Source organism: Anas acuta, chromosome 1 (assembly GCF_963932015.1).
Source record: "Anas acuta chromosome 1, bAnaAcu1.1, whole genome shotgun sequence".
Classification (NCBI taxonomy): domain Eukaryota; kingdom Metazoa; phylum Chordata; class Aves; order Anseriformes; family Anatidae; genus Anas; species Anas acuta.
Window position 1 is genome coordinate 101,473,781 of NC_088979.1, and position 25,314 is coordinate 101,499,094.

At 36.5% G+C, this 25,314-nt stretch overlaps 1 long non-coding RNA gene across 2 annotated transcripts in view; it reads right to left on the reverse strand.

Annotated features, from left to right (window-relative positions):
* LOC137850205 (uncharacterized) overlaps window positions 1-25,314 on the reverse strand; it is an 80,268-nt gene that overhangs the window by 28,943 nt on the left and 26,011 nt on the right. For both annotated transcript variants that reach the window (XR_011092357.1, XR_011092356.1), the window contains exon 3: window positions 9,770-9,903. This is a non-coding gene — a long non-coding RNA (uncharacterized lncRNA). The remainder of the gene's footprint in view (window positions 1-9,769; window positions 9,904-25,314) is intronic.

Below are 25,314 nucleotides of genomic sequence, written 5' to 3' on the forward strand. Positions count from 1 at the left end.
AGAGTCAGTCATTCCAATTTTGCAGTATTTCAGTGTTCACAGGATTTGCAAGCCACTAGTCTTCCCTCTCCTCTCCTCTCCTCTCCTCTCCTCTCCTCTCCTCTCCTCTCCTCTCCTCTCCTCTCCTCTCCTCTCCTCTCCTCTCCTCTCCTCTCCTCTCCTCTCCTCTCCTCTCCTCTCCTCTCCTCTCCTCTCCTCTCCTCTCCTCTCCTCTCCTCTCCTCTCCTCTCCTCTCCTCTCCTCTCCTCTCCTCTCCTCTCCTCTCCTCTCCTCTCCTCTCCTCTCCTCTCCTCTCCTCTCCTCTCCTCTCCTCTCCTCTCCTCTCCTCTCCTCTCCTCTAACAGCAGAAAACATTCACTAGTACTAACTACACATATACCCAACATCAGTAAAAATGTAAGACTAAAGGCACAATCCTACTTCATCCCTCTGTAAGAGACCTTGCTATAATATTTTCTGGATGGTAATTGTTGAGTTTGATTTTCTATATTAACCAATCTGATACATAATGATTGATGGAGCACTGTAAGATATTTAAATTTTGACAAGTAAATCAAATATCTTTGGTACAGAATCCAATCTGGAATGTAAACCTATTAGCTTTTTAGGATATCTCGCCAGTAGGAAATTATTTAATCTATTTATTTTAATTCTTCTGCCTGTAGGACATCTCTCTATGTCTTGGAAATAACATTTGACAAGGACTTCAAGATTATAATGTTAGGATTATAATAATAATTAGATCCATTTGCAGCATTTCCTAGTCATATTATAATATAATAGTACTGTTGTAAGAACAGTTCAGTGCTTGGAAGAAAGAGCCTGATTGTCCTCTTACGGTCATTGCCAGATTCTCAGGTGGTGTAAATCAACATGGCTTTCAAGAGATCCTATCTTGTCTCCTCCTATTCTTTATACATACTTTGTTTACAATATTATTTCTAAAGCATTGTGATGATAATTCTTTCCTTGTCATTTTTTAAAATCATTTTCAAGCTTTCTTTCCTCAATCCAGTTTCCACTGACATTAAAATGAAGATATATATATATATTTTTTTTTTACTTGAGGCTTAGTTTAATGATTTGATACATAATGATTAGTTAATATCAATTTTACTGACAAGAGGGGGGACTTTTTAATTCTATCTTGTCCCATGATATATGTAGCTCCTTCGTAAATAGTAATATTGTGAATTTCTCAGATGAAATAATAGGTGTTAGACTTTATTCCCAGTTCCAAACATATTAATACAAGCACTACATTAAAATGTCATTTTGTTTGAAATCTGACCAGGAGGGTTTTTTAAATATATTTTTGCATGTAAAATGAAAGCTTCCAGAAGTAGTGATAATGGAAATCACTGAACTTCGATTCCCATCTTCCATCTAAACTCATTGACAAAATTCTCTTCCACTAAACCTTTTTCTGCTCATAATTTTTTAGTTTATAGACATGTTACTGGGTGTTATTCCTCTATGTAAATAAAATGTCTTATCTCCCAGATGAGAGTCTTTCTGAGCTTGTCTACTTATAATTCCACTTTTGCATTTTGTGTTGCAGGGACACCTGTTCCCTATATTTCTTCCTTCTTGATGATCATTTAGTTAATTTTGAAAGCCTTCTAAAGAATCACCTGTTTTCTGAAGGAACAAGGTGGCTGTTTCTCTTCATTCCTTCATTCTGCTCTGTTGCACTGAATTGTTCATTTGTTTCATCCTGTCTTAAATTCACTGACATATGCTGGCACCAGGCATCTATTTCCCCTCTCTGTCATTCTGGTATAGTGAAATGCTTGCTCAGTCAGGTGAGTATTTTCTCCTTTATTTAGGGAAAATATTTTGTGATGAGCAAAATTGGACTTAACATAAGAATATAACATCTTAAAGAGGCAATTTTTTCTGCAATTGAACCCCAATCGCACAATAAGTCTTTTCAGTCCCAGGCTTCCAGTTATGAACTGAGTCTACCTAACAAGCAAGTCATAATATTGGCATTAAAAATAAATACATAAATAAATAGTATCATGACATCTTCAATAGTATATTAATTCTGATGAATTGTGACAATTGCAAAATTGCAGAAAATACAGTTTCTTCAATATGGGAAGTAAGGTCTCCCTCTGCACATATGCCTCTGATAGGATCATTTGCAAGATTCCTTGTTCTAGCCAAGGTCTTAACCAAAGAAGATGTGCTGAAGCAGTACAGTTGGGAAGTACTTGTTCAGCAGGACAGACTGTGAGTAGAATCCTGTCTTGTGCTATAAACATCCTGTTTGGGAGACAGTGTTTTTGACTCTGAAGTGGATTTCCACAGGAGCAGCTGAATGTTTCACCTAATAGTTGTGTTATTTTTATGCACTAAAGCACTGCAAGAAACCATAGAGAGCAACGTGTCAGTCAAGAGCAGATTGCAATAATATATTAAAAATTATTATTATAAACCCAGAGTGAGTTGGGTTTCGCATACTAACCTCTGTCTTCTCCATTGTAATAGCAGTTGCTTCATCCAGAAATGTGAATGAGCAGTAGTCAGTAGACAGTTAGTGGATATTTGCTGCTCTGAAAGTACCATTTCTGGAGTGCTACCACATGTTGCACCACCATTTTCTTTATAGATCAGGCAATACTGTATTGGGTCTGGCTGGAATGTTAACTTTCCCAGCAGCAGCCCATACAGTGCCGTACTCTGTACTTGTAGCTGGAACAGCAGTGTTATCACACCAGTGTTGTGTCTGCTGCTGAGCAGCAGTGGCACAGTATTAGGCCTTTCTCTAACCCTCCTAGGGGGTGGGCAAAAGGTGAGGAGAGAAACATCACTAGGGCAGCTGGCCTAAACCAATCAAAGGGATATTCCATACCATGTGATGTCACACTCAGCAATAAAAGGTGGAAACAGGAAGAAGAGGGGAGGGGTGGGCTCTCGTTTGGAAGACGTTGGTCCTCCTCTCGAACACCGGCTGCGTGCATTGAGGCCTTGCCTCAACGCAATGACGTGGTCAATCATCGCTCATTTGTGGGAAGTAGAGAGTAATTTTTTTCCTCTGCACTTCCATATAGCCTTCATTTATTTTGTTTGTTTGTTTTCCTCCCTTCTTTTTATTTTCCTTTTTTCCCCTCCCTTTCCCCTTTCCCTTTTTATTCCCCTTAGTTAAATTGTTAGTTCATGGTAGTCTTTATTTTATTATTATAATTATTTTCCCTTTAATTAAATTATCCTTATCTCAACCCGTGAGTTGTTCTTTGCTTTACTTCTCCCCCTCCTCATCTAAAGGAGGGGGAGTGAGAGAGCGGTTGTGGGGTTTAGCTGCCCAGTACGGTAAAACCACCACAAATACCTAAGATGATAAGGTTGTTAAGGCATTCTCTCAAGCTACACGAGTGTTCTGGATAGCTTAATATGTCAAAGTAAGCAACATCTAAAATGAAAATGTAAGATCTCTAACTGGTCCCAAAGGACTTTTACGTGGTTTTAATTATTCAGCCAGTTTCTTTAAACTGTATTAAACTGTAAAAAGTATTGTTTGTTGTCAGATAAATAATGATGCTGTTAATGACAAATATTTTTCACTAAATAAATTTTCTTGAAATAATCGTTCTACTTAGAATCATAGAATATCCAAGTTGGAAGGGATCTACAAGGATCATTGAGTCCAACTCCTGGGTCCCAAAAGGACTACCCCAAAGATCAGACCATGTGTCTGAGAGTGTTATCCAAATCCTTCTTAAACTCCAGCAGGCTCGGTGCTGTGATCACTTCTCTGGGGAGCCTGTTCCAGTGCCCAACCCCTCTCTCAGTGAAGAACATTTTCCTGACCTTTCAACTGAAATGTAAGTTGTTAGATCAGAAAACAATGCATCCTCTTGTACTTGAATGCAAGAATTACTCCATAAAATTTTATATAGGAATTAAATAGGATTAGGAAATAGGAAAATATTCCTATATTTATATGCATATATATACATAGGAAAATATTCCTATAATTTTACATAGGAATTAAATAGGAATAGGAAATAGAAAATTTAAATAGGCATTCAGTAAATTTGATCTTACTGTAGAGTGAGTCTAAGTTCCTCAACTTGACTCATTTATATTGTAAGAACACAATCCTTTCCTATTCCCGTGTTGTGAAATTTCCACAGCTTAAAAATGCTTTTTTAATAAATTTAATATATATATTTATATTAATTCATTTATACCATTTATTGCCTGATAGCCCATGGGAAAATGATGCCAAAAGTGACTATTAATCTGACTCACATTCATACATGCTACTCAGCTTGCAGATTGCCTGTATTGTCTGTAGACTTCTAATGTGCCTTTGTCTTCTTTCCATGGGAAAAAAAGTACCATCCAGCTAGAAATGTAATCCATTCATTCCTACAGAAGCAAGACCAAGGTAGTTGGATTCACAGAGCAAGATGATGATGTGTGGTTTTGGTCTCCTAAGAGGCCTGTCATGTTCAAATATGCTTTGCAAAATGCCTCCTGCTGAACAACAGTGGAGGTAAGATGTGGCCTTTATATAGCAGATATGGCTTGGGTGAAGAAGGCTAGGATTGTACCCTCTCTGTCCCTTGTTTCTCTTATGATGGAGGACAGGAAAAGGTAGAATCAGACCAAAATGGCCACTGTGATGCCACTTTCCAGTATGTTATACTATTCCCTGCTGAATCCTAGTTTCTTAGAACTGCCTGACCAGAGATCAATACAGGTTCTTTAAAAATAAACACAAATTTTTATTGGCATTTCTGTCTAAGAAATTATAGAGAAATGGAAAGTCTTTAGCCACCATGGTGCCTAAAAACAAACAAAAAATATTGGAGACAAGAGTACTGACAGCAGTTTGTCTTGTTGATGGGATGGTTTTGTTTGTTTGTTTGTTTGTTTGTTTTTCTTCCCTATTAGTGAAAAAAAAAAAAAAAAGGAAATTTATTTATTTATTATGGAAAATATCCAGAATATTGTTGGCTCATGTAATATCTGGAGCAGATATGTGATGTAGCCAGACATCCCCATTCCCTATTCATGCATCCTAGGAAACCTGTTTGCCCGCCTGTCCATCTAACATTCCCTTCTAATGGAAAACGGAAACCTGTGTAGCAAGGGCTCCTTCCACCGTAAAATTACATTGTAGCTATGCAAACACTTTTCCAGTAGTATAGACAGTCATTTTCTGCAGTGTCATATGCAAGGACCCTGTCTCTCAACTGTTCTTCAATCCATGAACTCACTGTAAGAGAAGTTTTCAGAAGTGTCTAGGTTGAGAAAAGTGGCATGAAACTTTCTTGTCCCATGTGGCATAAAAGATCAGGTTTACAACCTAGGGATACCACGTACTTTGAGAAGAATTCACATTGTTGCATGCATATAAATTTTTACTATAGCAGATATCTTAGATGACCCCACTTTGTATATTAAATTTGAGTCCATAATTTGGATTTTTTGATACCTAGCATATGTCTAGGGAAGAGAGTAAAGGAAAGAGAGTTCTAAATGGCACTCTTGTGTCTGTTTCTTCATTTAAAATCGCTTGTTTGTTTCCTGAAAATGTAACAAGCAAAAATTGAGTGCCCAAGACATTCTTTTCAGGCTGACAAACTGAATACAAATGTTAACCGAAGTCTTAGGCATCTCTAGCTCAAAGAAAACTGTTGATGTTCCTCATCTAACCTCTGCCCCTTCCTTCACACAGTTTGGTTCAAACATAGCAAGAATGAGAGACAGAAAGCAATAGCTTCCTTTGGCTATGCTCGACTTTGGGAAACCTTTTCCTCTGCACAGTTTTACTACAAAATCAAAAAATAAAATAAAATAAAATAAAATAAAATAAAATAAAATAAAATAAAATAAAATAAAATAAAATAAAATAAAATAAAATAAAATAAAATAAAATAAAATAAAATAAAATACAATAATAAAATAAAATAAAATAAAATAAAATAAAATAAAATAAAATAAAATAAAATAAAATAAAATAAATAAAAATTCTTAAAGCTTTGTTCACCTAGTAACAATACTGAAAAAAAGGGGGGCTATTTTGAAAGAAGATGGAGAAAAATAGAAGGTTTCTACAGAGTAACTTTAGGACTCATAGCCAGAAACTATATGAGTCTGTGGTGAGCAATGTATATCAAATATCTTGGAAAGGAGTATATTCACTGATTAATGTACCTTTTTTTGTGTAGTATCTAGTAACCTTTCAGTATTGAGGTCACCAGGATACATATCTTCTGTAAGAAGGATACAGGAGATTTTATTTCTCATAATTTGTAATTAGTCAGGAAGCAATCCATTATCAGTAAAGCAACTGAGAATAACAGGGCTTTTCTGTTTACAAAGCAATGATGTCATAACTAAGGCACACTCTAATGAAACACCTTCCATGTCATTAGTTATGCATTGCAGATGGACTATTGCTTAAGCACTCTATGGGGGAAAAAAAAAAAATCATAAAGGAAAATATGATACTATAAAAAATGATGAGGCAATAGTAATAGGAAGTTGAAATTTTCATTCACCTTGTGATTAAAAATGTTTTTACACAATGGGACACCTGGTATTCCATTCGAGTGAATTAACAAATCAGTACTGGTGGCATATGAGAAAGAGGATAGGAAACTGCATATTTTATTTGCATTCTACCATAGCTGATTAGAGTAGCATGTTCTATATACAGTGCTAATGTTTTAGACAGAAAGAATATTTAAAAAAAAAAAAAAGGGGGGGGGGGAAATAAAAAGAGAAGGAAAAAATCCTGAATCTCTAGGTAAAAGTTATATGAGCTCTAGCATAAATATGGCAGATGCAAATAGGTCCATATATTACTTACATTTACACCATTTCCTTATATTTTCAGAGAATCTTTTCACATTTCAATTACAAGAATTTCTGAACACTGCTTTTCATAAATTATACTGCTGATTCCCACAGCTTTCATTATCTTACAACAAAGATAAGGATAACAATTTCAAAGACTGAAGAAAGGGCTGGCAATATGAAACAAAATAAAAGGAGGTGTGAGATCATTTTCATCTTGCTGCAGAGACAGAAATAGCATAGTTGAACCATAGCTGAGCCATAGTTAAATCAGTTCAAGACTATAGCAATGTGGGTCTATGCTTAGGGAAGCATTTATCTCTGGATAGCATCTACATATGCAAAATGAATATCCGAGTCTCATTTGGTACCACTTAATGGGTTCTCTGAAGTCTTTTTCCTTGCTCACCACAGATGTCCATATAAATCTTTAGAAGCATGAAGTTTAGTCTCTTCCTTTTCTCAATTAAAATAAAAAATCGGGAATTCAGCTTAGAAAAGTTCAATCATAATTATAAGTATCAATCCATCTTTGTAAACATAATGGTACTTTCAAGATCACTTAGTCTTGTCCTTGGTGAGAGATACCTGAGTCTGGAAATTAAAGACTAGATTTTCAGTCTAGATACAGTTTTTGCCTTATGAATATCAAAGTCCCAACCAGAAATATCATAGTTATAGGGTGAAATAATTAAACACTGCCAAGCTTAACATTTTAGAGCAAAAGCATGATTATTACAAATGGTTCAGGTTAATGAAACATTAGTCAGTGCTGTGTTAAACTTGGCATATCCATATCTTGTAATCAACTCACTCCAAGCTATTTTTTGTTTTTAATTTTTGAGCCTTATCTATTTTGATATATTTATTTTGCTTGCAATTAATGTATATATATATTTATATCTAACCTATTATTTATTTTGAATATATATTTGAATCATTCTAAGGCAACTTCTTTATTTTTGAGATGTGTTTGTTTCCAAGTTTCTGTTTGAAAACAGAATGAAAGATGATCATCTGTTTTACTTTAGCAATGAAAATTGAAGGAACTCTGCTTATTCAGTTACTCTATAAATGGTCCAATAAAAATTACTTTTTCTAGAAAACTAATCTTAGAGCACAACAAAAAGAGGCTTCAGCTGCAGTTTTTCACAAAAAGTTCTCTGTGGACTTCTATTTTTATTACTATTTGAGGGGTGAGGAGGGAAGGTTCTATGTAAGGTAAAGATGTCCTAGAACTCCTGTAATGTTAATTTCTTCTTTTTCACTGGCAAGTATATCTATTAATCTACATTTTATTCTCCACCATCTTGTGCCATCTAAATCACGTTCAAATTTGGTACCTCTTTCCACAAGCAAGATCACTTTTAATTTTGAACACTAACTCCTGAATTTTTGTTAATATCTAAGTAATAGATTATTTTTCTGTTAGTAGTATTTCTGTGTGGTAGTAACTCTTATTTTAATAAGCAAGAGCAATAATAAATAACTAATAACAATAGTATCCTAAAATTACTCTTGGGTCTAATTTTACAGAAAACCCACTGATACTCCACCAAGGCATTCAGGTATCACTGGTGAACCCATTCCTTAAGAGCATAAAATAAAAATGCATTCTATTTTAACAATAGTTATACTTCAATGACACAATAAGTTAAAAGCAATCAAGGGGAAATTATAATCAAAATCCAAATTAGAATGTAGAATATTCATAAATCATAAAATAAAAAGGGAGGTGATCATTCCAAAATGCAGATGATGTAGGGAGAAACTAAGTCTTGGAGAGACAAGAGAGTAGTCCATAATCACCTTGCAAAAAAACAGGACAACCAAGAACTGGATGCACTGCAAGGCCCTGTATTCTTCTATGCCATTGATCTTTGTTGGTAGTGAGAAGACCTCTGAAAGAACTAAAGAATAAGTGGTATATTTGGTCAAAAACATCTTGGATTTAACTCTGCTGTCTTCACCCCAACAAACTTTTCTGCTGTTATTTTTCTAAATCTGTAGCCTGTTGATTAACCTACGTGATTAGACAAATTAGACAAAGATTTTATTTGATAGACATTTTTTGCCAATGGACAAAGCAAATGTCCATTTGCTTACCTTTGGTGGGGTGTTTGTTTTGTTTTAAGACAATGGCATGCATCTCAGTTGTTAGATTAATCGGAGCAGTAAACATGCAGTTAATTGTGTTCAGCAGTGGAATAATTTGTGATCAGCTGTATTGCTAATAGTGCTTTATAAATGCTAAAACCAAATGAATCAATGACATTTCTGAAATCTTGTTGATTATACATTGTTAGGTGAAGAACTGGAGGGTACATGCAAAGGAAGAAATCCAGGATGTTGAGTTAACGTTAGCAGGATTAAAACAAAACACTCCATTGAAATGAGGTTCCACAAGATCCATTACAACCACAAGAACTGGAAAGATAAATATGTGTTTCAGAACAGAGACATTTCAGTTCATTCTGAGATTCCTTGTGTAACATCCAATTTTAGCCACTTTACCCATAGTGAGTACAGAAAAAGGATAGAGGAATATCCAGATCATGCTGCAATGTTAATTACTTAGGAAGACTTTTGAGTTGCAAAATAGAGCAGCAAGGGAATATATCACTCCTCAGACAACTCTTGAGTATATAAAGTGACTTTTCACATCATTTCTCTCTTACTGAGTGGACTAAAAGGATTGTTTCACTTATATGGGATGAGGACCTGAACAAACATGCATTTTGTTGCCATCACTTCACCGTACATCTGATGCATGCATTTTTAGAAACAGTGAAGGAAAACTTTTCCTATTTTCAGTATCTCTAGTCTCAGTCTTCAGATCAGTGTGTGATTTTGTGAAGGGCCAGGTAAACCTGAGAGCTGAAAGGCCACACAAAGTGTGTGTAGTTGAAAGAGAGATCCAAGAGAATTTGTCTTCCTGATATATCCTTACCTCTGAGTCTCCATGCTTTATTGAGCAGAGGAAGTGCACATCAGAGTAGATAGAAACTTGGGAACTCCAAGTTTTCAAACCTTGAAGAACAAAAATGTTGTATCCTTTCCTGCTGTAGGTATTTCTGTGGGTTTCTGCAAAATATTTGAGTGAATATTAACTCTTTCCCTATGCTCTTTCCTCATTTAAACTGCCAAGAAAACAATTGAAGCCTACTATCCTGCCAGTTCTGCAGTATGTGGTACCCACTGACATGGGGGAGGAGGAGGGAGGGTGGTTACCACCTCAGCAGGAGTCATATCTTCAGCATCTACTTGGTTATGTCAATACCATAGAAGATGTGTACCCCAAAATAAAAAATAAAAATAAAAATAAAAATAAAAATAAAAATAAAAATAAAAATAAAAATAAAAATAAAAATAAAAATAAAAATAAATAAATAAAAATAAAAATAAAAATAAAAATAAAAATAAAAATAAAAATAAAAATAAAAATAAAAATAAAAATAAATATAAATATAAATATAAAAATATAAAATATAAAATAAAAAGATCAAGGGGAATATGGTACTACCAGCACAAAGGTCTTCTTGTGCACTGGGGAGTTCTTGAGCTTTTACATTATCCTTAGTAGATTCCTGTTATACTGACTGAACCTTAATAGGATAATCTGTCCTTAAAGTAAAAGGTTAAAGAATTCCTTGAAAGAGCAGAAATTAGACAGAAGTGCAGTCAGATGGCTGACTTCTAAATCTATGAAGAGAAGTTCTCTTCCATAGTCATGGAAACTTCACAATGGAAGCATTCTTCATGACTGTAGTTCTTACTTGCTGTATTGTGCTAGTAAATAAAATCTGATTGTTAAAAGGTTAAACGTTTTCTTTGAATAAAGTGAGAAATACATTCTTTGACTGTTTGCTCCAATTGCCCTTCTGTGGTTTAGGTTATCTCTCTACAGCTATTAAGGTTTGCAGATTGAACTGGCTCACAGATATCCATGAAAATAACTAACTTTAGCAAGACAAGTTAGTTTTAGTTCAGTGGTCAGGTCATTTCACTAAATGCATTTATAAGATGTCCATAGCTCTATGCAATTACCTAGGTAACTAGAGAAGGCAGAATACAAAGAGACAAAGGGCAGAGCTGTTGAAGTAGAGACTTCTTAAGCTAACTTCACAGCTGAAGACAGGTTATTGTAAAACACCAGAGTTAGGGCATGGTTTGACATGAATATCTGAGGGCTTCCAGCCAGCATCAAAATACAGTGATCATGTGCTGTCAATAACTTTATTTAATTTATACTCACTCTGATGATTTAGTTTTCCTCAAATAAAAAATCCAATAGGTTAAGTGATCTGTTAGCAGGCTTTATTGTGGTAGACGAAGTCCCAGTCCTCGTGCAGCTCTTCTAAAGACAACTGAAAGATCCACAAATTGTGTGATCAGGCTCATTTCACAAAGTTCAACTTTGTGTGTGTGTGTCCACGTCTCTTGTTATCAAATTTGTACTAGTGATAGGCTTGTCAGATGACAGATCAGTTGTTTACTATTGTAAAAACATGCCCTTATTCTTGAGATCCCTACAGAATATGAGGCTGGGTTTCAGTCTAATCTCAAGCCATAGTGAAAGAACACACATATGCCAACTGAAGCTGTACTCAGTGCTAAATTGCATTTGTAAATGTGTGGATCTTGCAAAGATCTTTTTTTTTTTTTTGAGTGAGTCACTGTTCTGAAAATTAGGGTAAACTAACTATCAGACTGGATGTCAGATGTACTAAAATAAATAAATAAATAAATAAATAAGTAAAAAAGTTAAAGAGTTAAAGTTGGAGGAATATAACCTAAGTTTAAAGAATAAACTTTAATTAATGAAAGAGTTTATAACAGGATTACAGCTAAAGTGTTTTTGTTGAAACTGCTTGAAGGTATTTCTTGGTAAAAAGGAAGAAAGTCATTGAACCCAGGCACACATTTGCTTGACAATAACTACACAGTTATTTTTTGTCTGACAGCCTCATAAATGTAGGTGTTTAGCTGTACATTGCCTTTTCAGTTTTTTTCCACACTATGTTTTCTGTAGACAGGCAGAACTGAAATAAGGATAGTGGATATTTCTCTAAATTGCTCCACTTTCCCAAATGGATTCATATTGATTTTGTGAATGCATCTTCCAAACAAATAATCTGTTTCTGCCAGCTAGACGTGCTCTACTTGCACTTAATTACCACACAGACAATGTTGTAGGAGGCTGAAATAAAATCTTGCTCTTTGAGAAGGAAGAAATAAAATTTTGTCAGGTATACATACATTTGCTTGGTCTTCAAGCAAATCAAGGAATAACCCCTGATTTGTTTATGCCTTTTCCCTTCCCTCCATGAAATCATTCCTCCCTATCAAAATGTTTATACTGTAATCCCGGGTGCCCAGCTTTTGCAGCATTGCATTACTGTCTGTTTGCTGAAAATATAATTACTCCTTAATAGTTTTATGTGTTATGTATGTGTTATGTAAATAAATCTTGCTTCTCATGAGCTTAGAAATCCCTCAAGATGTTCTTCTTAAATCATGGCTTCATTGAAAATACCTTTTAGATTTTGAACATCTGTGTATTTCAGCTCACTGCTAGCATAAGATAATTGGAGCTTCTGACTAAACTTTTTTAAAGGTTTGCTTTGGCAAACTGGCCTAGTTGATAAATATTGAAGAATCTGTATTTGAAAGAACAATTCTTTTTGCAGAGGTCTCTGCAGAGAGGGCAGGCAAGAAATAACATTTGAAACTGCAGAGCTATACATCTCATTATCTGTCACTTCCTTGTTCTCATTCTTTGCTTTCAATACATCTGTGTTGGACAGAGCCTGTTTTGTTGCTTTGCTTGCTGTGCACTCTAAGAGAGGGATATGAAAGGGAAGAGGGGAAATTCTGCTTGTTTCCCCTAGTCCCTTCCTTGTTGTTCACTGGCTGATATTAAACCTGTCAGTGGGAGCTGAGGATCGTTCCTTCCCTGGAAGAAACAAATAGTGTTTGGGGAGAGAAGCTTCTGTAGTTCAGACTAAAGAAAGTAAAGAAGACAAAAGGGAAACAGAGAAAAGGAGGGAGTACAAAGGAAAGCTGTGTAATGCCAAAGAATATGAATATACATTTTAGACATTTATGTAGTGACCATTCTAAGGAAATGGCCAAAACTGTGACTCAAAGGTCTTGTCCCATTACTAAATTTTAGGAACATAGGACTTCCAACATCTTCCTCTTTCCAGGTTTCATGTAAGACAGTTCTGAGGACTGAATTCCCAGTTTTCTACAAGTTGATACAGAATGATCTTTCCCTAAAGCAGTAGAGAGTAGGCCCAGTAGTGAAATTAAAGTAGATATGAATGAAAATTAGATTTTGCAAAGAAGAATTGATAGCATCCAAGGGAGAGAGGATCCAATTAATTTAAAGCAATAAAACTGTTTTTTTTTTTTAATGATTTTAAATAATGTAAGATACATAGATGTTTGCTAGTGTTCACAGACTGAAAAGTACTCCTGTAGATTGTACTACAGGGAAAAAGGGAACAATGTACAGTCTTCCTATACAGAGAGAGATGCCTTGATTTCTTGTCTGCTGAGTTATATCGTTTATTATTGGCAATGTGGTTAAAGTCATTGTTTTGTCATATAACACAGTGAAATGTCAAGAGCTTAGAGAATCTAAGCTTTTTTTTACTTTTGTTAAGTTTCTAGCCAATACGATTTCCAAAGGAAAGCTTGAAAATATGAAACCCACCACCAAATATCCTCAACTATGCAGAAAATCATGATTGTTGTTTTGTTGTTGTTTTGCTTTGTTTTGTTTTTAATTAAGATAATGACACTGGAAACAGTTTTATCAGTTAATGCTGGCTATACTATGCCTGATAGTTTCCATTGGCCCTTTGGTTACTTTGTAGTAATTAATTAAATGGAAGAAATCAGATCTTCTGGTAAAAAGCTGTTGAGGCCTAATTTCTTAGAGTTTGCTTTTAGTTTATGTCTAAGACAGGGACGTGTAGCCTTATTGCATCCACAATGTACGATCCAAGAATTGGATCTGTATACCTAATAATTACTCATCTAAATCTACAAATTTTCATAAAATACCATCTCTATATTGTGAGTACATCTGTAAGTTAAAAAAAGATATCATAACCTCAAACAAAACAATGCAGGGTTTTTTGATCATTAATAGCCTGTAAACTCAGACTGCAGGATTCTAAATTCAGAATACTAATGGTTACAGTTTCAGCTACCAAAACAAATGTTGCATCATCTTAGAAAGGCAAATAGAAATAAGATGTTATTTAATACAATTTTACAGATTTTTAAACTATTTATTTTAATCTCTGTTACCAAATTTGTACCTGAAAACATTCTCACAGCATATTGGATTTAATAAAAAATCTCTTTTTTAGTAAAGAAATAATATAGTAAAAGCGACTTTCCCAGAATTATATGAGGTGAAAGGGCTAGGATGATGCTAGATGATGATCTAGATGATGACCTAGATGATGCTAGGGATGCACACCATATTATGAAGTCTCATGAAAGTCCAAAATGAGGGAAAGACATTCACTTTTGGATTTGTAGCATTTAAAAAACCTTCTGCAACACCTCCAGTAAGCATACCTAGTGCAGCATTGTGGTGAATGAATGTGGAAATTTTCCAGCAGAAAACAAATAGTGTAAAATTCCAACTTATGCTGAACTGATGCAAATCAATTTCCTGTCTGGGCTAAAAATCAAAGCAGTTTTTGATCCAAGTACTGTGCATAAATCAGGTATTCATCTTATGTAAATTGTACACATTCACTTCTTCTCTTTCAGTCATATTATTGCAACAGTTTTTCTCCTGTATACATACATACCTCAGAAGATGATGAGTTTAAAGCTCAACCAACAATATATTCAAATCATTCGTATCTTTAGAAAAAAGCAGGATGAGTCACATAGGTGACTGAAGTACCTTGTGGTTGCAATGACATTAACTATGTTTAGCATTTGGGACTCTTAAGAGGACCAAAGCTTGCTCTCTCTCTTTTAAGGAGTTATAACCCATTTATAGTGCTCTAAGAAATATAGGAATTGAGAAAAGTGCCAAAAAAATCCAGGGAGGGATATACTTTTAATAAATAAATAAATAGATAAATAAATACACCTGCAGCATTGGTATATTTTATAATATAAAAGAATGAACATTTTTATTATGAACTGATTAAGTCGTATTTAGAAAACTTCATCAGGTGTATGAGAATTGCTTTGAAGACATTCCTAGCCTGATGTGTTTTTATGAAGTTAAAATGGATGTGGTTCAAAATGAAAGGAGAATCTTTGTACAGTGACTGATATGTTTGTGGATTTCTTTGTCATAGAAGAATATGTTTTTTAAAAAATTTAGATGTGTTTAGGGGATTATTGTGCAAGTCACGGAAATGAAATCCACTAAAACACACAGAAACTGTGAAATGCACATAGAAACACAGGGATTTCCTGACCTAGCTGGAGGTATTCTAAAACAATTAGGTAGAAATGTCATACATTTTTTTACTTTTTTCTTCTCCTAAGTAGAAGTAAATCCTTCTACTTAGGATCGCTTTCCTCTAATAGGACACTGAGCAAAGCAGATCTTTAATTTGACCCACTAAATTCTTAGTCCCGGATCTTGGATTCAGCAAGACTTTGGGTCATATTGAAAAGATATAATCCCATCTTCGCTATAAAATTGACTTTAGGGACTGGCAATCATAACTGAATTTTAAAAGGTTTGCTGTATCCAAACCATACTCAAGCTCTTTGGTCCTTTCTGGTTTTGAATTCCTTTACTTGGGGCAGTGCTTCTGGAGATCTCCTAGGACTTGCAGTTATGCACTTATCAGCTTTTTCAAAGCAAAAAGAAAAATCGTGGTTCTATCATTTCCTACATTATATGTGTGGAGATATTGTCAACTATTTTTAACTATTGTTAACTAGGTAAGGGAATCTCAAATTTCAGATTTCAGCTTCCATTTTAATTGTTACCAAAGTTTGGACCTTACTCTGAATAACAAACATGGCAAATGCTGGAATGGATACAAACCAGGCAATTCACTTGAAAAAGATTAGGCCAGAACATGTTAAAAAGTATTTTGGCTTCATTGTCTGAGAAGGTAAAAGAGGAAATCATTGAATGTGCATGTGGCTGACTTGTGGTTTGTGGAAACTTATGAAAAATAGCAGCATGCTTAAAACTTCCATGTAATGAAGACAACATATTTTGATTACGGCAAAACTTGACGTAACCTTCAGCATGACCTGCAGTAGTGACACAGACCATAGTGATAGGAGCAGAAATTAGATATTGTTATCTAAATTGTTCTAAGTCAATTTGTTTACTAATTTGGAACAATCGTATATGACAGCTTCTGTAAGTTGTCAACAGAATTTTTTTGCTGCTATTTGGATAAACAATGTTTATCTTCTCTGCTATCCCACAAAGCCTTGAGGAGGCTAAAAAGAAAGTTGAAGTTGCATAACAAACAAATGCCCAACACTGCCATCTTGAAGGTAAGCTGCCATTGAACTGCAGTGCATATAAAGACTATTGGACATGTTGCATTGTATACTGTATGGGAAAATACTGAAGGGGAATAGTAAATGACGTCTCAGAAACTATTGGTCTGGATAAAGCTGATCATTTTAATGATCATTTCCAAATGTGAAGGAGGAAATAAATAAATAGTTGTAAAATATAGCTTACAGGAGGAGTTGTGTCACTTGTGGATCTCCCACCTCTTGAAGGACACTTGAAGGACCTGTGTCAGTGACTTGGGTTTCCCAAGTGATGAAACAAACTGAAAACAGTGAAAGTAAATTCTAAGGCACTGTGTCTTCACTAACAGTTCCCTTGAGCCCACCAGGGAAAGCATGGGACTTGCTATTCTTCTCAGAAGCATAAAGAAGGAAGAAGGGCAGCACCTAGAGACGTATACCATTGAAGAAGGGCAGCTTCCCCTTCTGCTCCATAAATTCATCCCAGTGTCAATCAGCCTTCTGTTAGAGATTTCTCTATGAATTCCTTGGCATAATTTTGCAGCAAAGGAAGGACTAAAAGTAGCTGATGCCCTATTTTTACAGCATTAACACAGCAGTTCCTGATTTATTTTGCCCAGCAGTGATGGTCATATTCGTTGTACATTCTCTTTAAGAAGCTCTCTCATGTGGAAAAACACTTCATTTCATACAACTAACAACCCCTCTGAGGGTGTTTGTGGTCAATTCAATTTGATTTTTCCATTGAGTCCCAATAACAAGATAAAACAAGTCAATAAAGCAAGTAAGAACCAGGCATGGACCAGATTAGAACCACAAGAATTTCAGGAAATGAGGAGCAGTATTTTCACATTGTTTAAAATGAGTGATAGAAACAAGTCAACTCTTTGATGTGCGTTTTAATACCTTGTGCTTTGTTTGAAAGGAAAAGCTCTTGAAAATGTGACCTAAATATTATAGCAGCAGCCTCATCAGAGACAACAATCACTTCTTAAGCTGATAATGTTCTTCTTCCCTTGAGGAGCTTTGTGGTCACAGACTTCTGAGAACAAAGCACTATCATATTTAGTGTATGATTCACCTGGAAGCTTGCCAGGTGCACTAGATGAAGTATATTATATCCTCTGTGCTTTCAATTGACCTGTTGCTTATTGATATAGGGGAAGATGTTTGGGGCAGTCTGAAGAAAGATAGTGTGGGCTCCATACAGAAATTCTAAACATAATCCAATCTGTTCAAGACGGTGAGAGGTATAGTATATTGATAAGAGACGGATGGGTCTTTTCACCTTTTCTGAACAAGACAGACTAGGATAATGAATATGTTGGGAAGACATCCACTTTCTTCTCATGTGATATGTTACCTTAACACATCTTTGGCCTACTCCCAGATTTCCTTTCAGAGTCAGTTTCCTTCCCAGAGTGGAAGATTCCAATGCTTACTGTAGTCTCACTTCTACTGAGTTGTGATGTTGGCAGAATTTCTGCTTTCTTATTCCCAGCTCTTATGACAGAAAAAAAAAAATGCAGCAAAGTGTAGCCCTATCATGAGGCATTCACAGGTCAACAAATAAAACAATTGCCTCAGCAGCTGTACTTGCATTTCCACCATCAGTCTGAAACATTTACAGGTATGTTACTGCAAGTGCAATGCTGGAATTTATTTGTGTCTAAATGTCTAATTCATATCTAGTGCTTAATGGTGTTTGTTTATTTATTTATTTATTTGTTTGTTTGTTTGTTCATTTGTTTGGGGGGGGGGTTGTTTGGTTATTTTGTTTGTTTGTTTTTCAGAAACAACACATGTATTTCTAACCTTTCTGAAAAGCATACGAGGGAGCAGGAAGTCAATACAATAGCATATAATTACCAGGCTTTTACTGAATAAAGGTTTCAACTACAGCGTAAAAACTAGGTAAAACAGCATATGATGAAATGCACTTAACAGGCTACTATAGCCATTCAGTAAGCTATGCTGAGCGTAGGGTGAGAGCTGCATAGTGACTGTGTCAGTGGCACTGGCTGCCATAAAGCCTTTGGCTGTGTGATTGGAGTCAACATCTTGGTGTGATGGAGAAACCACAGACAGTGTATAACTACTGAGGCTCTTTGCTCTGGGCAGCCACACATTCATCACATGTTGCAGGTTGAATAGAATAGAATAGAATAGTTCATTTGGAAGGGACTTTCAAAAATCATTGAATCCAACTGCCTGACCACTTCAGGGCTAACCAAAAGTTAAGGCACATGAATGAGGGGAGTGTCCAAATGCCTCTTGAACACTAACAGGCATGGTGCACCAATCACCTCACTAGGAAGCCTATTCCAGTGATTGACCACCCTCACAGCAAAGAAATTTTCTCTAATGTCCAGTCTGAACCTCCTCTGGAACAGCTTTGTGCTGTTCTCTTGCATCTCGTCATTGGTTACTGGGAAGCAGAGACCAGCACCTCCCTTTCCACTTCCTCTCCTCAGGAAGTTGCAGAGAGCCACGAGATTCCTTCTCAGACTTCTCTTCTCCAGACCAGACAAACCAACTGTCCTCGGCTTCTCCTCACAGGACGTGCCTTCCAGCCCTTTTACTATCTTTGCTGCCCTCTTCTGGATGCTTTCAAAGACCTTAACTTGTTTTTTGTATTGTGGATCCCAGAACTGCACACAATATTTGATGAGAGGCTACACCAATGGTAAATGTAGCAGGAGAATCACCTCTTTTGACCTTTTGACTATACTTGTTCAATGCAGCCCAAAATGTGTTGTGCCATCCTGGCTGCCAGGGCACGCTGCTGGCTCATGTTGAGCCTCCTGTCAACCAGCACCTCCAAATCCCTTTCTGCTGAGCTGCTCTCCAGACACTCCTCTCCCAGTCTGTACCTGTGTCCAGCACTGTTCTGTCCCAGGTGCAGCACCCAGCGTTTTTCTTTATTGAACTTCATGCCATTGATGATTGCCAATGCTCAAATGTATCTAGATCTCTCTGCAATGCTTCTACTCCCTCCAGGGAGTCAATAGCACCTCCCAGTTTAGTGTCACCAGCAAACTTGCTGAGATTGCACTCCATTCCTGCACCCAGATCATTGATAAAAATGCTAAACAGGACTAGCCCTAGAACTGAGCCCCTAAGGAATGCCACTACTGGTTGTCCACGGGCCAGATGTAGCTCCATTTACTACAACACTTTGAGTTGTATGTTCGAGGTATCTCATCAACCAGCATTGCGTGAACCTGTTCTATCTTACAGTTGGACAGTTCGTCCAGAACAATGCTGTAAGGGATGGTATCAAAGGCCTTACTAAAATGCAGAAAGTTTATGTCTGCTGCCATCCACCAAGCAGATGACCTTAGCATAGAAGGATAACATATTACGAATGCAGGGCTTTGCCTTGATGAACCCATGTTGACTATGCCTGATAATCACTTTGTTCTTTAAGTGCCTTTCAACCCAGGACAATCTTCTCCATAGTTTTTCCTGTGACTGAGGAGTGACTAACTGTGACTAAAAGGTCTGTAGTTTTCTGGGTCTTCTCTCATGCCTTTTTTGTAGGTGTTGCTTGACTGGAAGGAGATTTGGGATACCAATATCCAGGTTTGTGTCACTTTTTTTGAGACCCAATATACAAGGATATACCACAGCCCATCATGTTGGGCACACACGCTGAGCCTAGTGCAAGATGACAAATACAGGTTGGCCAATGCTGTACAGAGCAGGCTGTCATTCATAGGATACATTGTGGCAGGCCCCAGCTGGTCCTGGAGACATGATTAGCAGGTGCATTGAGTTTGGAATGCATCATGCTCTAGCTTTCATGTGCTTCTTTAAGTCAGTGACTTGGCATTTTTATTTACCCATCCTGAGAAACCTGATTACAAATCCTTCCCCATGTATTTGATCCATCTTGTGAGTACAGAACTGCGTATGTGCATAGATTTTTATTGATCGCCTTAAACATGAGCTACCAATGTGGAGTCATTTGTTCTTGTTTTAGGGAAAGAACAAACATTGAAAATTTGGGGGTTTAAAGAAAATTCATAAATGTTGTCCTTTCTTTACAAAATGGTTTTATAAAAGGAAGGCTGAGAATTAAAGATAAAATTTCTGTTAAGCATTGGAACAAACTGATCTTCCTATCCATGTAAAATGTCCTTTGTTGTTTCAACATGGTTATATAGTTCAGCTATTATATTTAATTGAGAAGTTTCTGGCACATATCAGGTTATAGAAAGCAGAGAGAGAAAGCTATTAAGTGAAGGAGTATAGATTTCCACAGTTTGAACTATTTTAAAAAGCAGTCACTGAGAAGAAAGAAGAAAAACTTACTTGGACCTCTGTCAGGTAAGCTGTTGCAACGTCCTTGGGAGAGCAAGGGGAATTATAGAATTTAGATTTTAATGAGGTTTTATAGATATCCCTTGGAAATACTGAAAAAGTGTAACTATTTCAGCAAAAGCATCTTACCCAATCAGAGTAGTGTGAAATATGTTCATCTGATTCGTGTCAATATGGAACAATGCTAGAGCCTCATGATGAAATATGACCTTCTGTCTTACATACCCTTGTATAACCACAAGTCCAAGAGAAACAGAGTGGTTAGTGTATATAGTTCTTGTATCTTGCAAAAGAATGGTCTAGCAGTTCGTGTCAATAGAGGGTTTGAAGGGTAAACCTTGAGACTCAGGTATGGGAGATAAGAGAATAGGGAGGAGTTTTTTTGAGATAACTGCTCACTATTGCATGAGACAGAACTTTCTGACATCTGGCCCAGAGAGTACTAAATAAGGAGAGGGAGGAAAGCTGAAGAATGACCAAAGGACAAAGTCAGAGAGGAAGACTATGAGCCTTCAGTACGAGCTACCCCCAGAGGGACCACTGGAGACTGGTACGCATGCATCCATGGGATGGTTCAGGTCCCAGGAAACTAATTATAATAACCCTGCCTTTTCCAAAAGTGGTGATGAATATGTATTAGTCTAGGAGCATAAAAACCAGCTGCCTGATGTAACAGGTGTGTGTCTTGGTGGAGCAGAGACTCCCGGCACACCCAGCGCTGTTTGCTTGCCTCTATTCCTTTAATAAATTGTAAACTTTGATTGTAACCCGATTTGGGACTCAGTCATTTATAACAGTAGTGATGGCCAGAACCCAGCTGTTTGCCACCTAGGAGCTGTTTCAGTTATAATTCCTTTAATTGTTTCTGTTTCCAAAAATTTTGACTGTTCAATGGCAAAAAGCCAACTAAAAAAAAAAAAAAAAAAAGCAGCCCAATAAGTAGCAACAGAGTGACCCCACATAGCTTCTCTTTTAGTACTGTCCCAACAGTCTCCTGAAACTTCTAGGTTTGAATTACCTTTGGCAAAGGAACAAATGAGGAACAAATGTGTCCATGACTAAGATATTTTGTAAAAAGTAGACACTGTAAGTGCTGCCACTGATTGTAGATGTATTTGTTACCAAGGAACCTCAAGTCATATGTCCCTCAAAAGGAACTGGAGTTCAAATACTCCTCCTTCCAAGCATTATGTTTTGATTGAATTTGGTAGGTCCTTGCTCAGTCATCCTACTGCTGGGAATTTCATTCTCAAGTGTCAAGCAGGACTGTATTGCCTAGCAGACCTAAAAGCCTGCATAAGGACTCTGCTTTAAGGGAAGTGAGGAAACATTTGATACTGTCAGACTGGAACTTCACAGTAGTCCTAAATTCTGGTGAAACAGCAAAAGAGAATAAATAAATTCAAAAAATGTTCAGCTGTCAGCTCTCAAACAAAAATGAAACAGCTCTGTACTGGATTTCCAGATAACTGTTACTGACAGACTGAACACAAAATAAAGTGTTGAAAACCCAAACTATCTAGAGATGAAGGGATTAAAATTGTGACTTAGAACTGTGTGTTGGGTGCAAACAGAAATTGAGGAAATTCAGTGATGCCCTGGTGTGTCCCCAGACTGAAACGTGGCAATTGAACAGACATATTTCTGCATGATCAGAAGTTTGCTGATAGTCTTACCATGCAATTCCAAATTCTTATGGTGAGCAGTTGGACAAGACTTATATTTGATTTTTTCACCGTTTTAACCAGTGAGTTTAACGAAGAACATCTTTTAAGGATGAAGTTAAAAAAAAAAAAAAAAGGTGAAAGGGAAAAAAATTAAAGCAGGATCTATGTCAAATTAAAACCTTTCAGGTATTTACATGAGCAGTTTAAAAAGTGTTTGCACCACATGCTAGGTAGAGAGAGATGTCTCCTTTGTAAGCTACACTTCTAACAAGAGAAATCCACCGCCTTCTGGCAAGCCAGAGTAAGTAGAGAACTACCTGGGAATCTTAGACTGTGAAATGAGGTGGGTATGCAAAGCATCCAGTGTCTCCCTTACTTTTCACATCCATCTTGTGTCAATTCCTTGTTCACTGTAAGCTTGAGCAAGTTAGTCCTGCACCACACCCCTCTCAGCTAGACACTATGATTGTGATTTGGAACACCTTTTTCAGTCCAGGGAAGACCAGAATCTTGTTGCTGCTTTAAAGTAGTATCTCATTCCCCAGTGTGTTGGATTATTGCTTTTGACACATTCACTTTGCTGTCCAGACCATCTACTTGAAATTGAAAACTTGACTTTTAACATAATTAGTGACAGAGCTCTGCTTTTTAATATCAAAGGATTTCTTGGCTGCTTTTCCCAACCTGTTACCCCCAGGGTTTACAGCTTGCACTGAGCTTGAAAGCCCATTACTGGCTGTCATCAGTGAAATAAGACGTCAAAAAAAAATTGCTGATGTGTCATTTACTGCAACTGGAAACCACTTAATTAATACACTGGTTTTATGCATTTACTAATTAAACTTTAATTAATTCATTTTCCTCATTAGTGTACAGAAGGAGTAGGAACTCCTCCAACAACTGTTTCACTTATTGTTTTAAGGGCATTTGGACATTGTCTTATGAGAACTAAAACATTCTCTACATATGCTTCCCTTTCTTCCTTCCAGCTAGCACATGAACTAAGAACTGAATCAGTAGAAATTATGCTCAGAGCTGATGGCTCATCTATTTCCTTTCTTTGGCTGCTTTTACAAGTAGGCAAAGAAGGTGCTGACTTGGCAGGCTTCAGAGCCAAGACTTTTTAAGACCAACTAGTGATTTGGAGTTCTTATGTTTTATATGCCTGGCTGGAAACACTATAGAGGCAATTGATTTTCAGAGGAATGACACTCAGCACTTTGTAGAAATCCAAGCCCTTTCTAGCACTTTCAGAATCATTGGTTACTTTTGAAAAAACTCAGTCTAGGTCTTTGAGTTCAGGATCTGGCAATGAAAATACGGGTGCAGTTTTGCTCCAGTGCCTTGAAGGATTCAGACTGCCAGAGGTCTTTGGAGGGAAGGTTTTTTTCAGACATCTGTTTCCACCTTCCTATTCTCATTTTGTTTCCTGCTCAGTTTAGGAGCTGGGAGGAACTGACACAGCTTTTATTCCTCCAGACAAAAATAAAATCCATGATATATGCTGTTTTGGATCTCTGGAAGTACTTTGAAACTCAGTTTGAGGCCACAGGTTGTTTGGGTGGAAAACAGAATAACAGAGTGTTTTTAATTTGTTATATTAATTTTAGATAGAATAATAGATAGATTCAAAGAGTTCTACAAGGAGTTCTACTTTCTAACCAGTGCCCACTGAAGTTCATGAATCAGAGCACATAAAAGATTGAAAGCAAGGCCACAGAACCAAAGAAGTACATGTGTACACTCACTCTCTCTTCTGGAATATAACAATTCATCAAGCTGAGCAAGCAGTGAAAAGTTTGCTCTTTCTGCCTTGTTTCCTGGGTCATCATAAAAAACACGAAACACACTGGTTGACTTTTCTGGCTTTCAGCACAGGAGGGATACAAATATTGTCAGTTGCAGTGTGGGAATTGTCAGGAAGGGATAAAGCTGTACATGTTTATGTCTGAACACTTTCTATCCAAATGAAAGCACTGAGGGGAGAGCAGTTCCCACAAAGAAAGGATGAAACTTTTTTTTTTTCCAGATGAAGTTGTTTATTTTTCCCAAATAAAATTGTTTGTTTGTTTGTTTGTTTTCCAACAAAGGCTGAAGGAAATAATTTCAGAAGCAGAAATGTCTCCATTTTTATGAGGAGGGACTGTTCTGTAGTTGCTGTAGGATCTAGCCTGGACTGTGTCAAGTAGAACAAGACTCAACAAAACAATAAAATATGGAGTGAGATAAGAGAAAACATCTTGTGGATATTTATTTATTTATTTATTTATTTATTTATTTATTTATTTATTTATTTATTTATTTTTTCTGTAGAAGAAATTGACCTTAAACCAGCAAACCAGCAGATTAAGCTCTTCACCTAAGATTGGCAGCTGTGTTCTGCAAACCAAAATTGAATGGGATCTATACGCTGTTCTGAATGGGTTAACTAATAAAACCACATCAAAACTTTATTAAATTAGATTTATAGTTCTTCTAAACAGTACTGTGGTGCAAAATGGGAGAGGAGATGGGGGAGAGGAACAAATTAAGTTACATAAATGACTTTACATTATTTAAATAGGCATTATTTAGACCTACCTATAATATATATAATATGAACAAGTCTATATGTATATATTATATATATAATATGTATAATATGAACAAGTCTATATACGTATATATACATATATACATATATACATATATATAAGACTTGTTCTTATTATATATATATATAAGAACAAGTCTTATAAGGAGCAGCTGAGGGAGCTGGGATTGTTCAGCCTGGAGAAGAGGAGGCTCAGGGGCAGCCTTATCGCACTCTACAGGTACCTTAAAGGAGGCTGTAGCAGGGTGGGGGTTGGTCTATTCTCCCACGTGCCTGGTGACAGGACAAGGGGGAATGGGCTAAAGTTGTGCCAGGGGAGGTTTAGGTTGGAAGAATTTCTTTACTGAAAGGGTTGTTAGGTATTGGATTAGGCTGCCCAGGGAAATGGTTGAGTCACCATCCCTGGAGGTC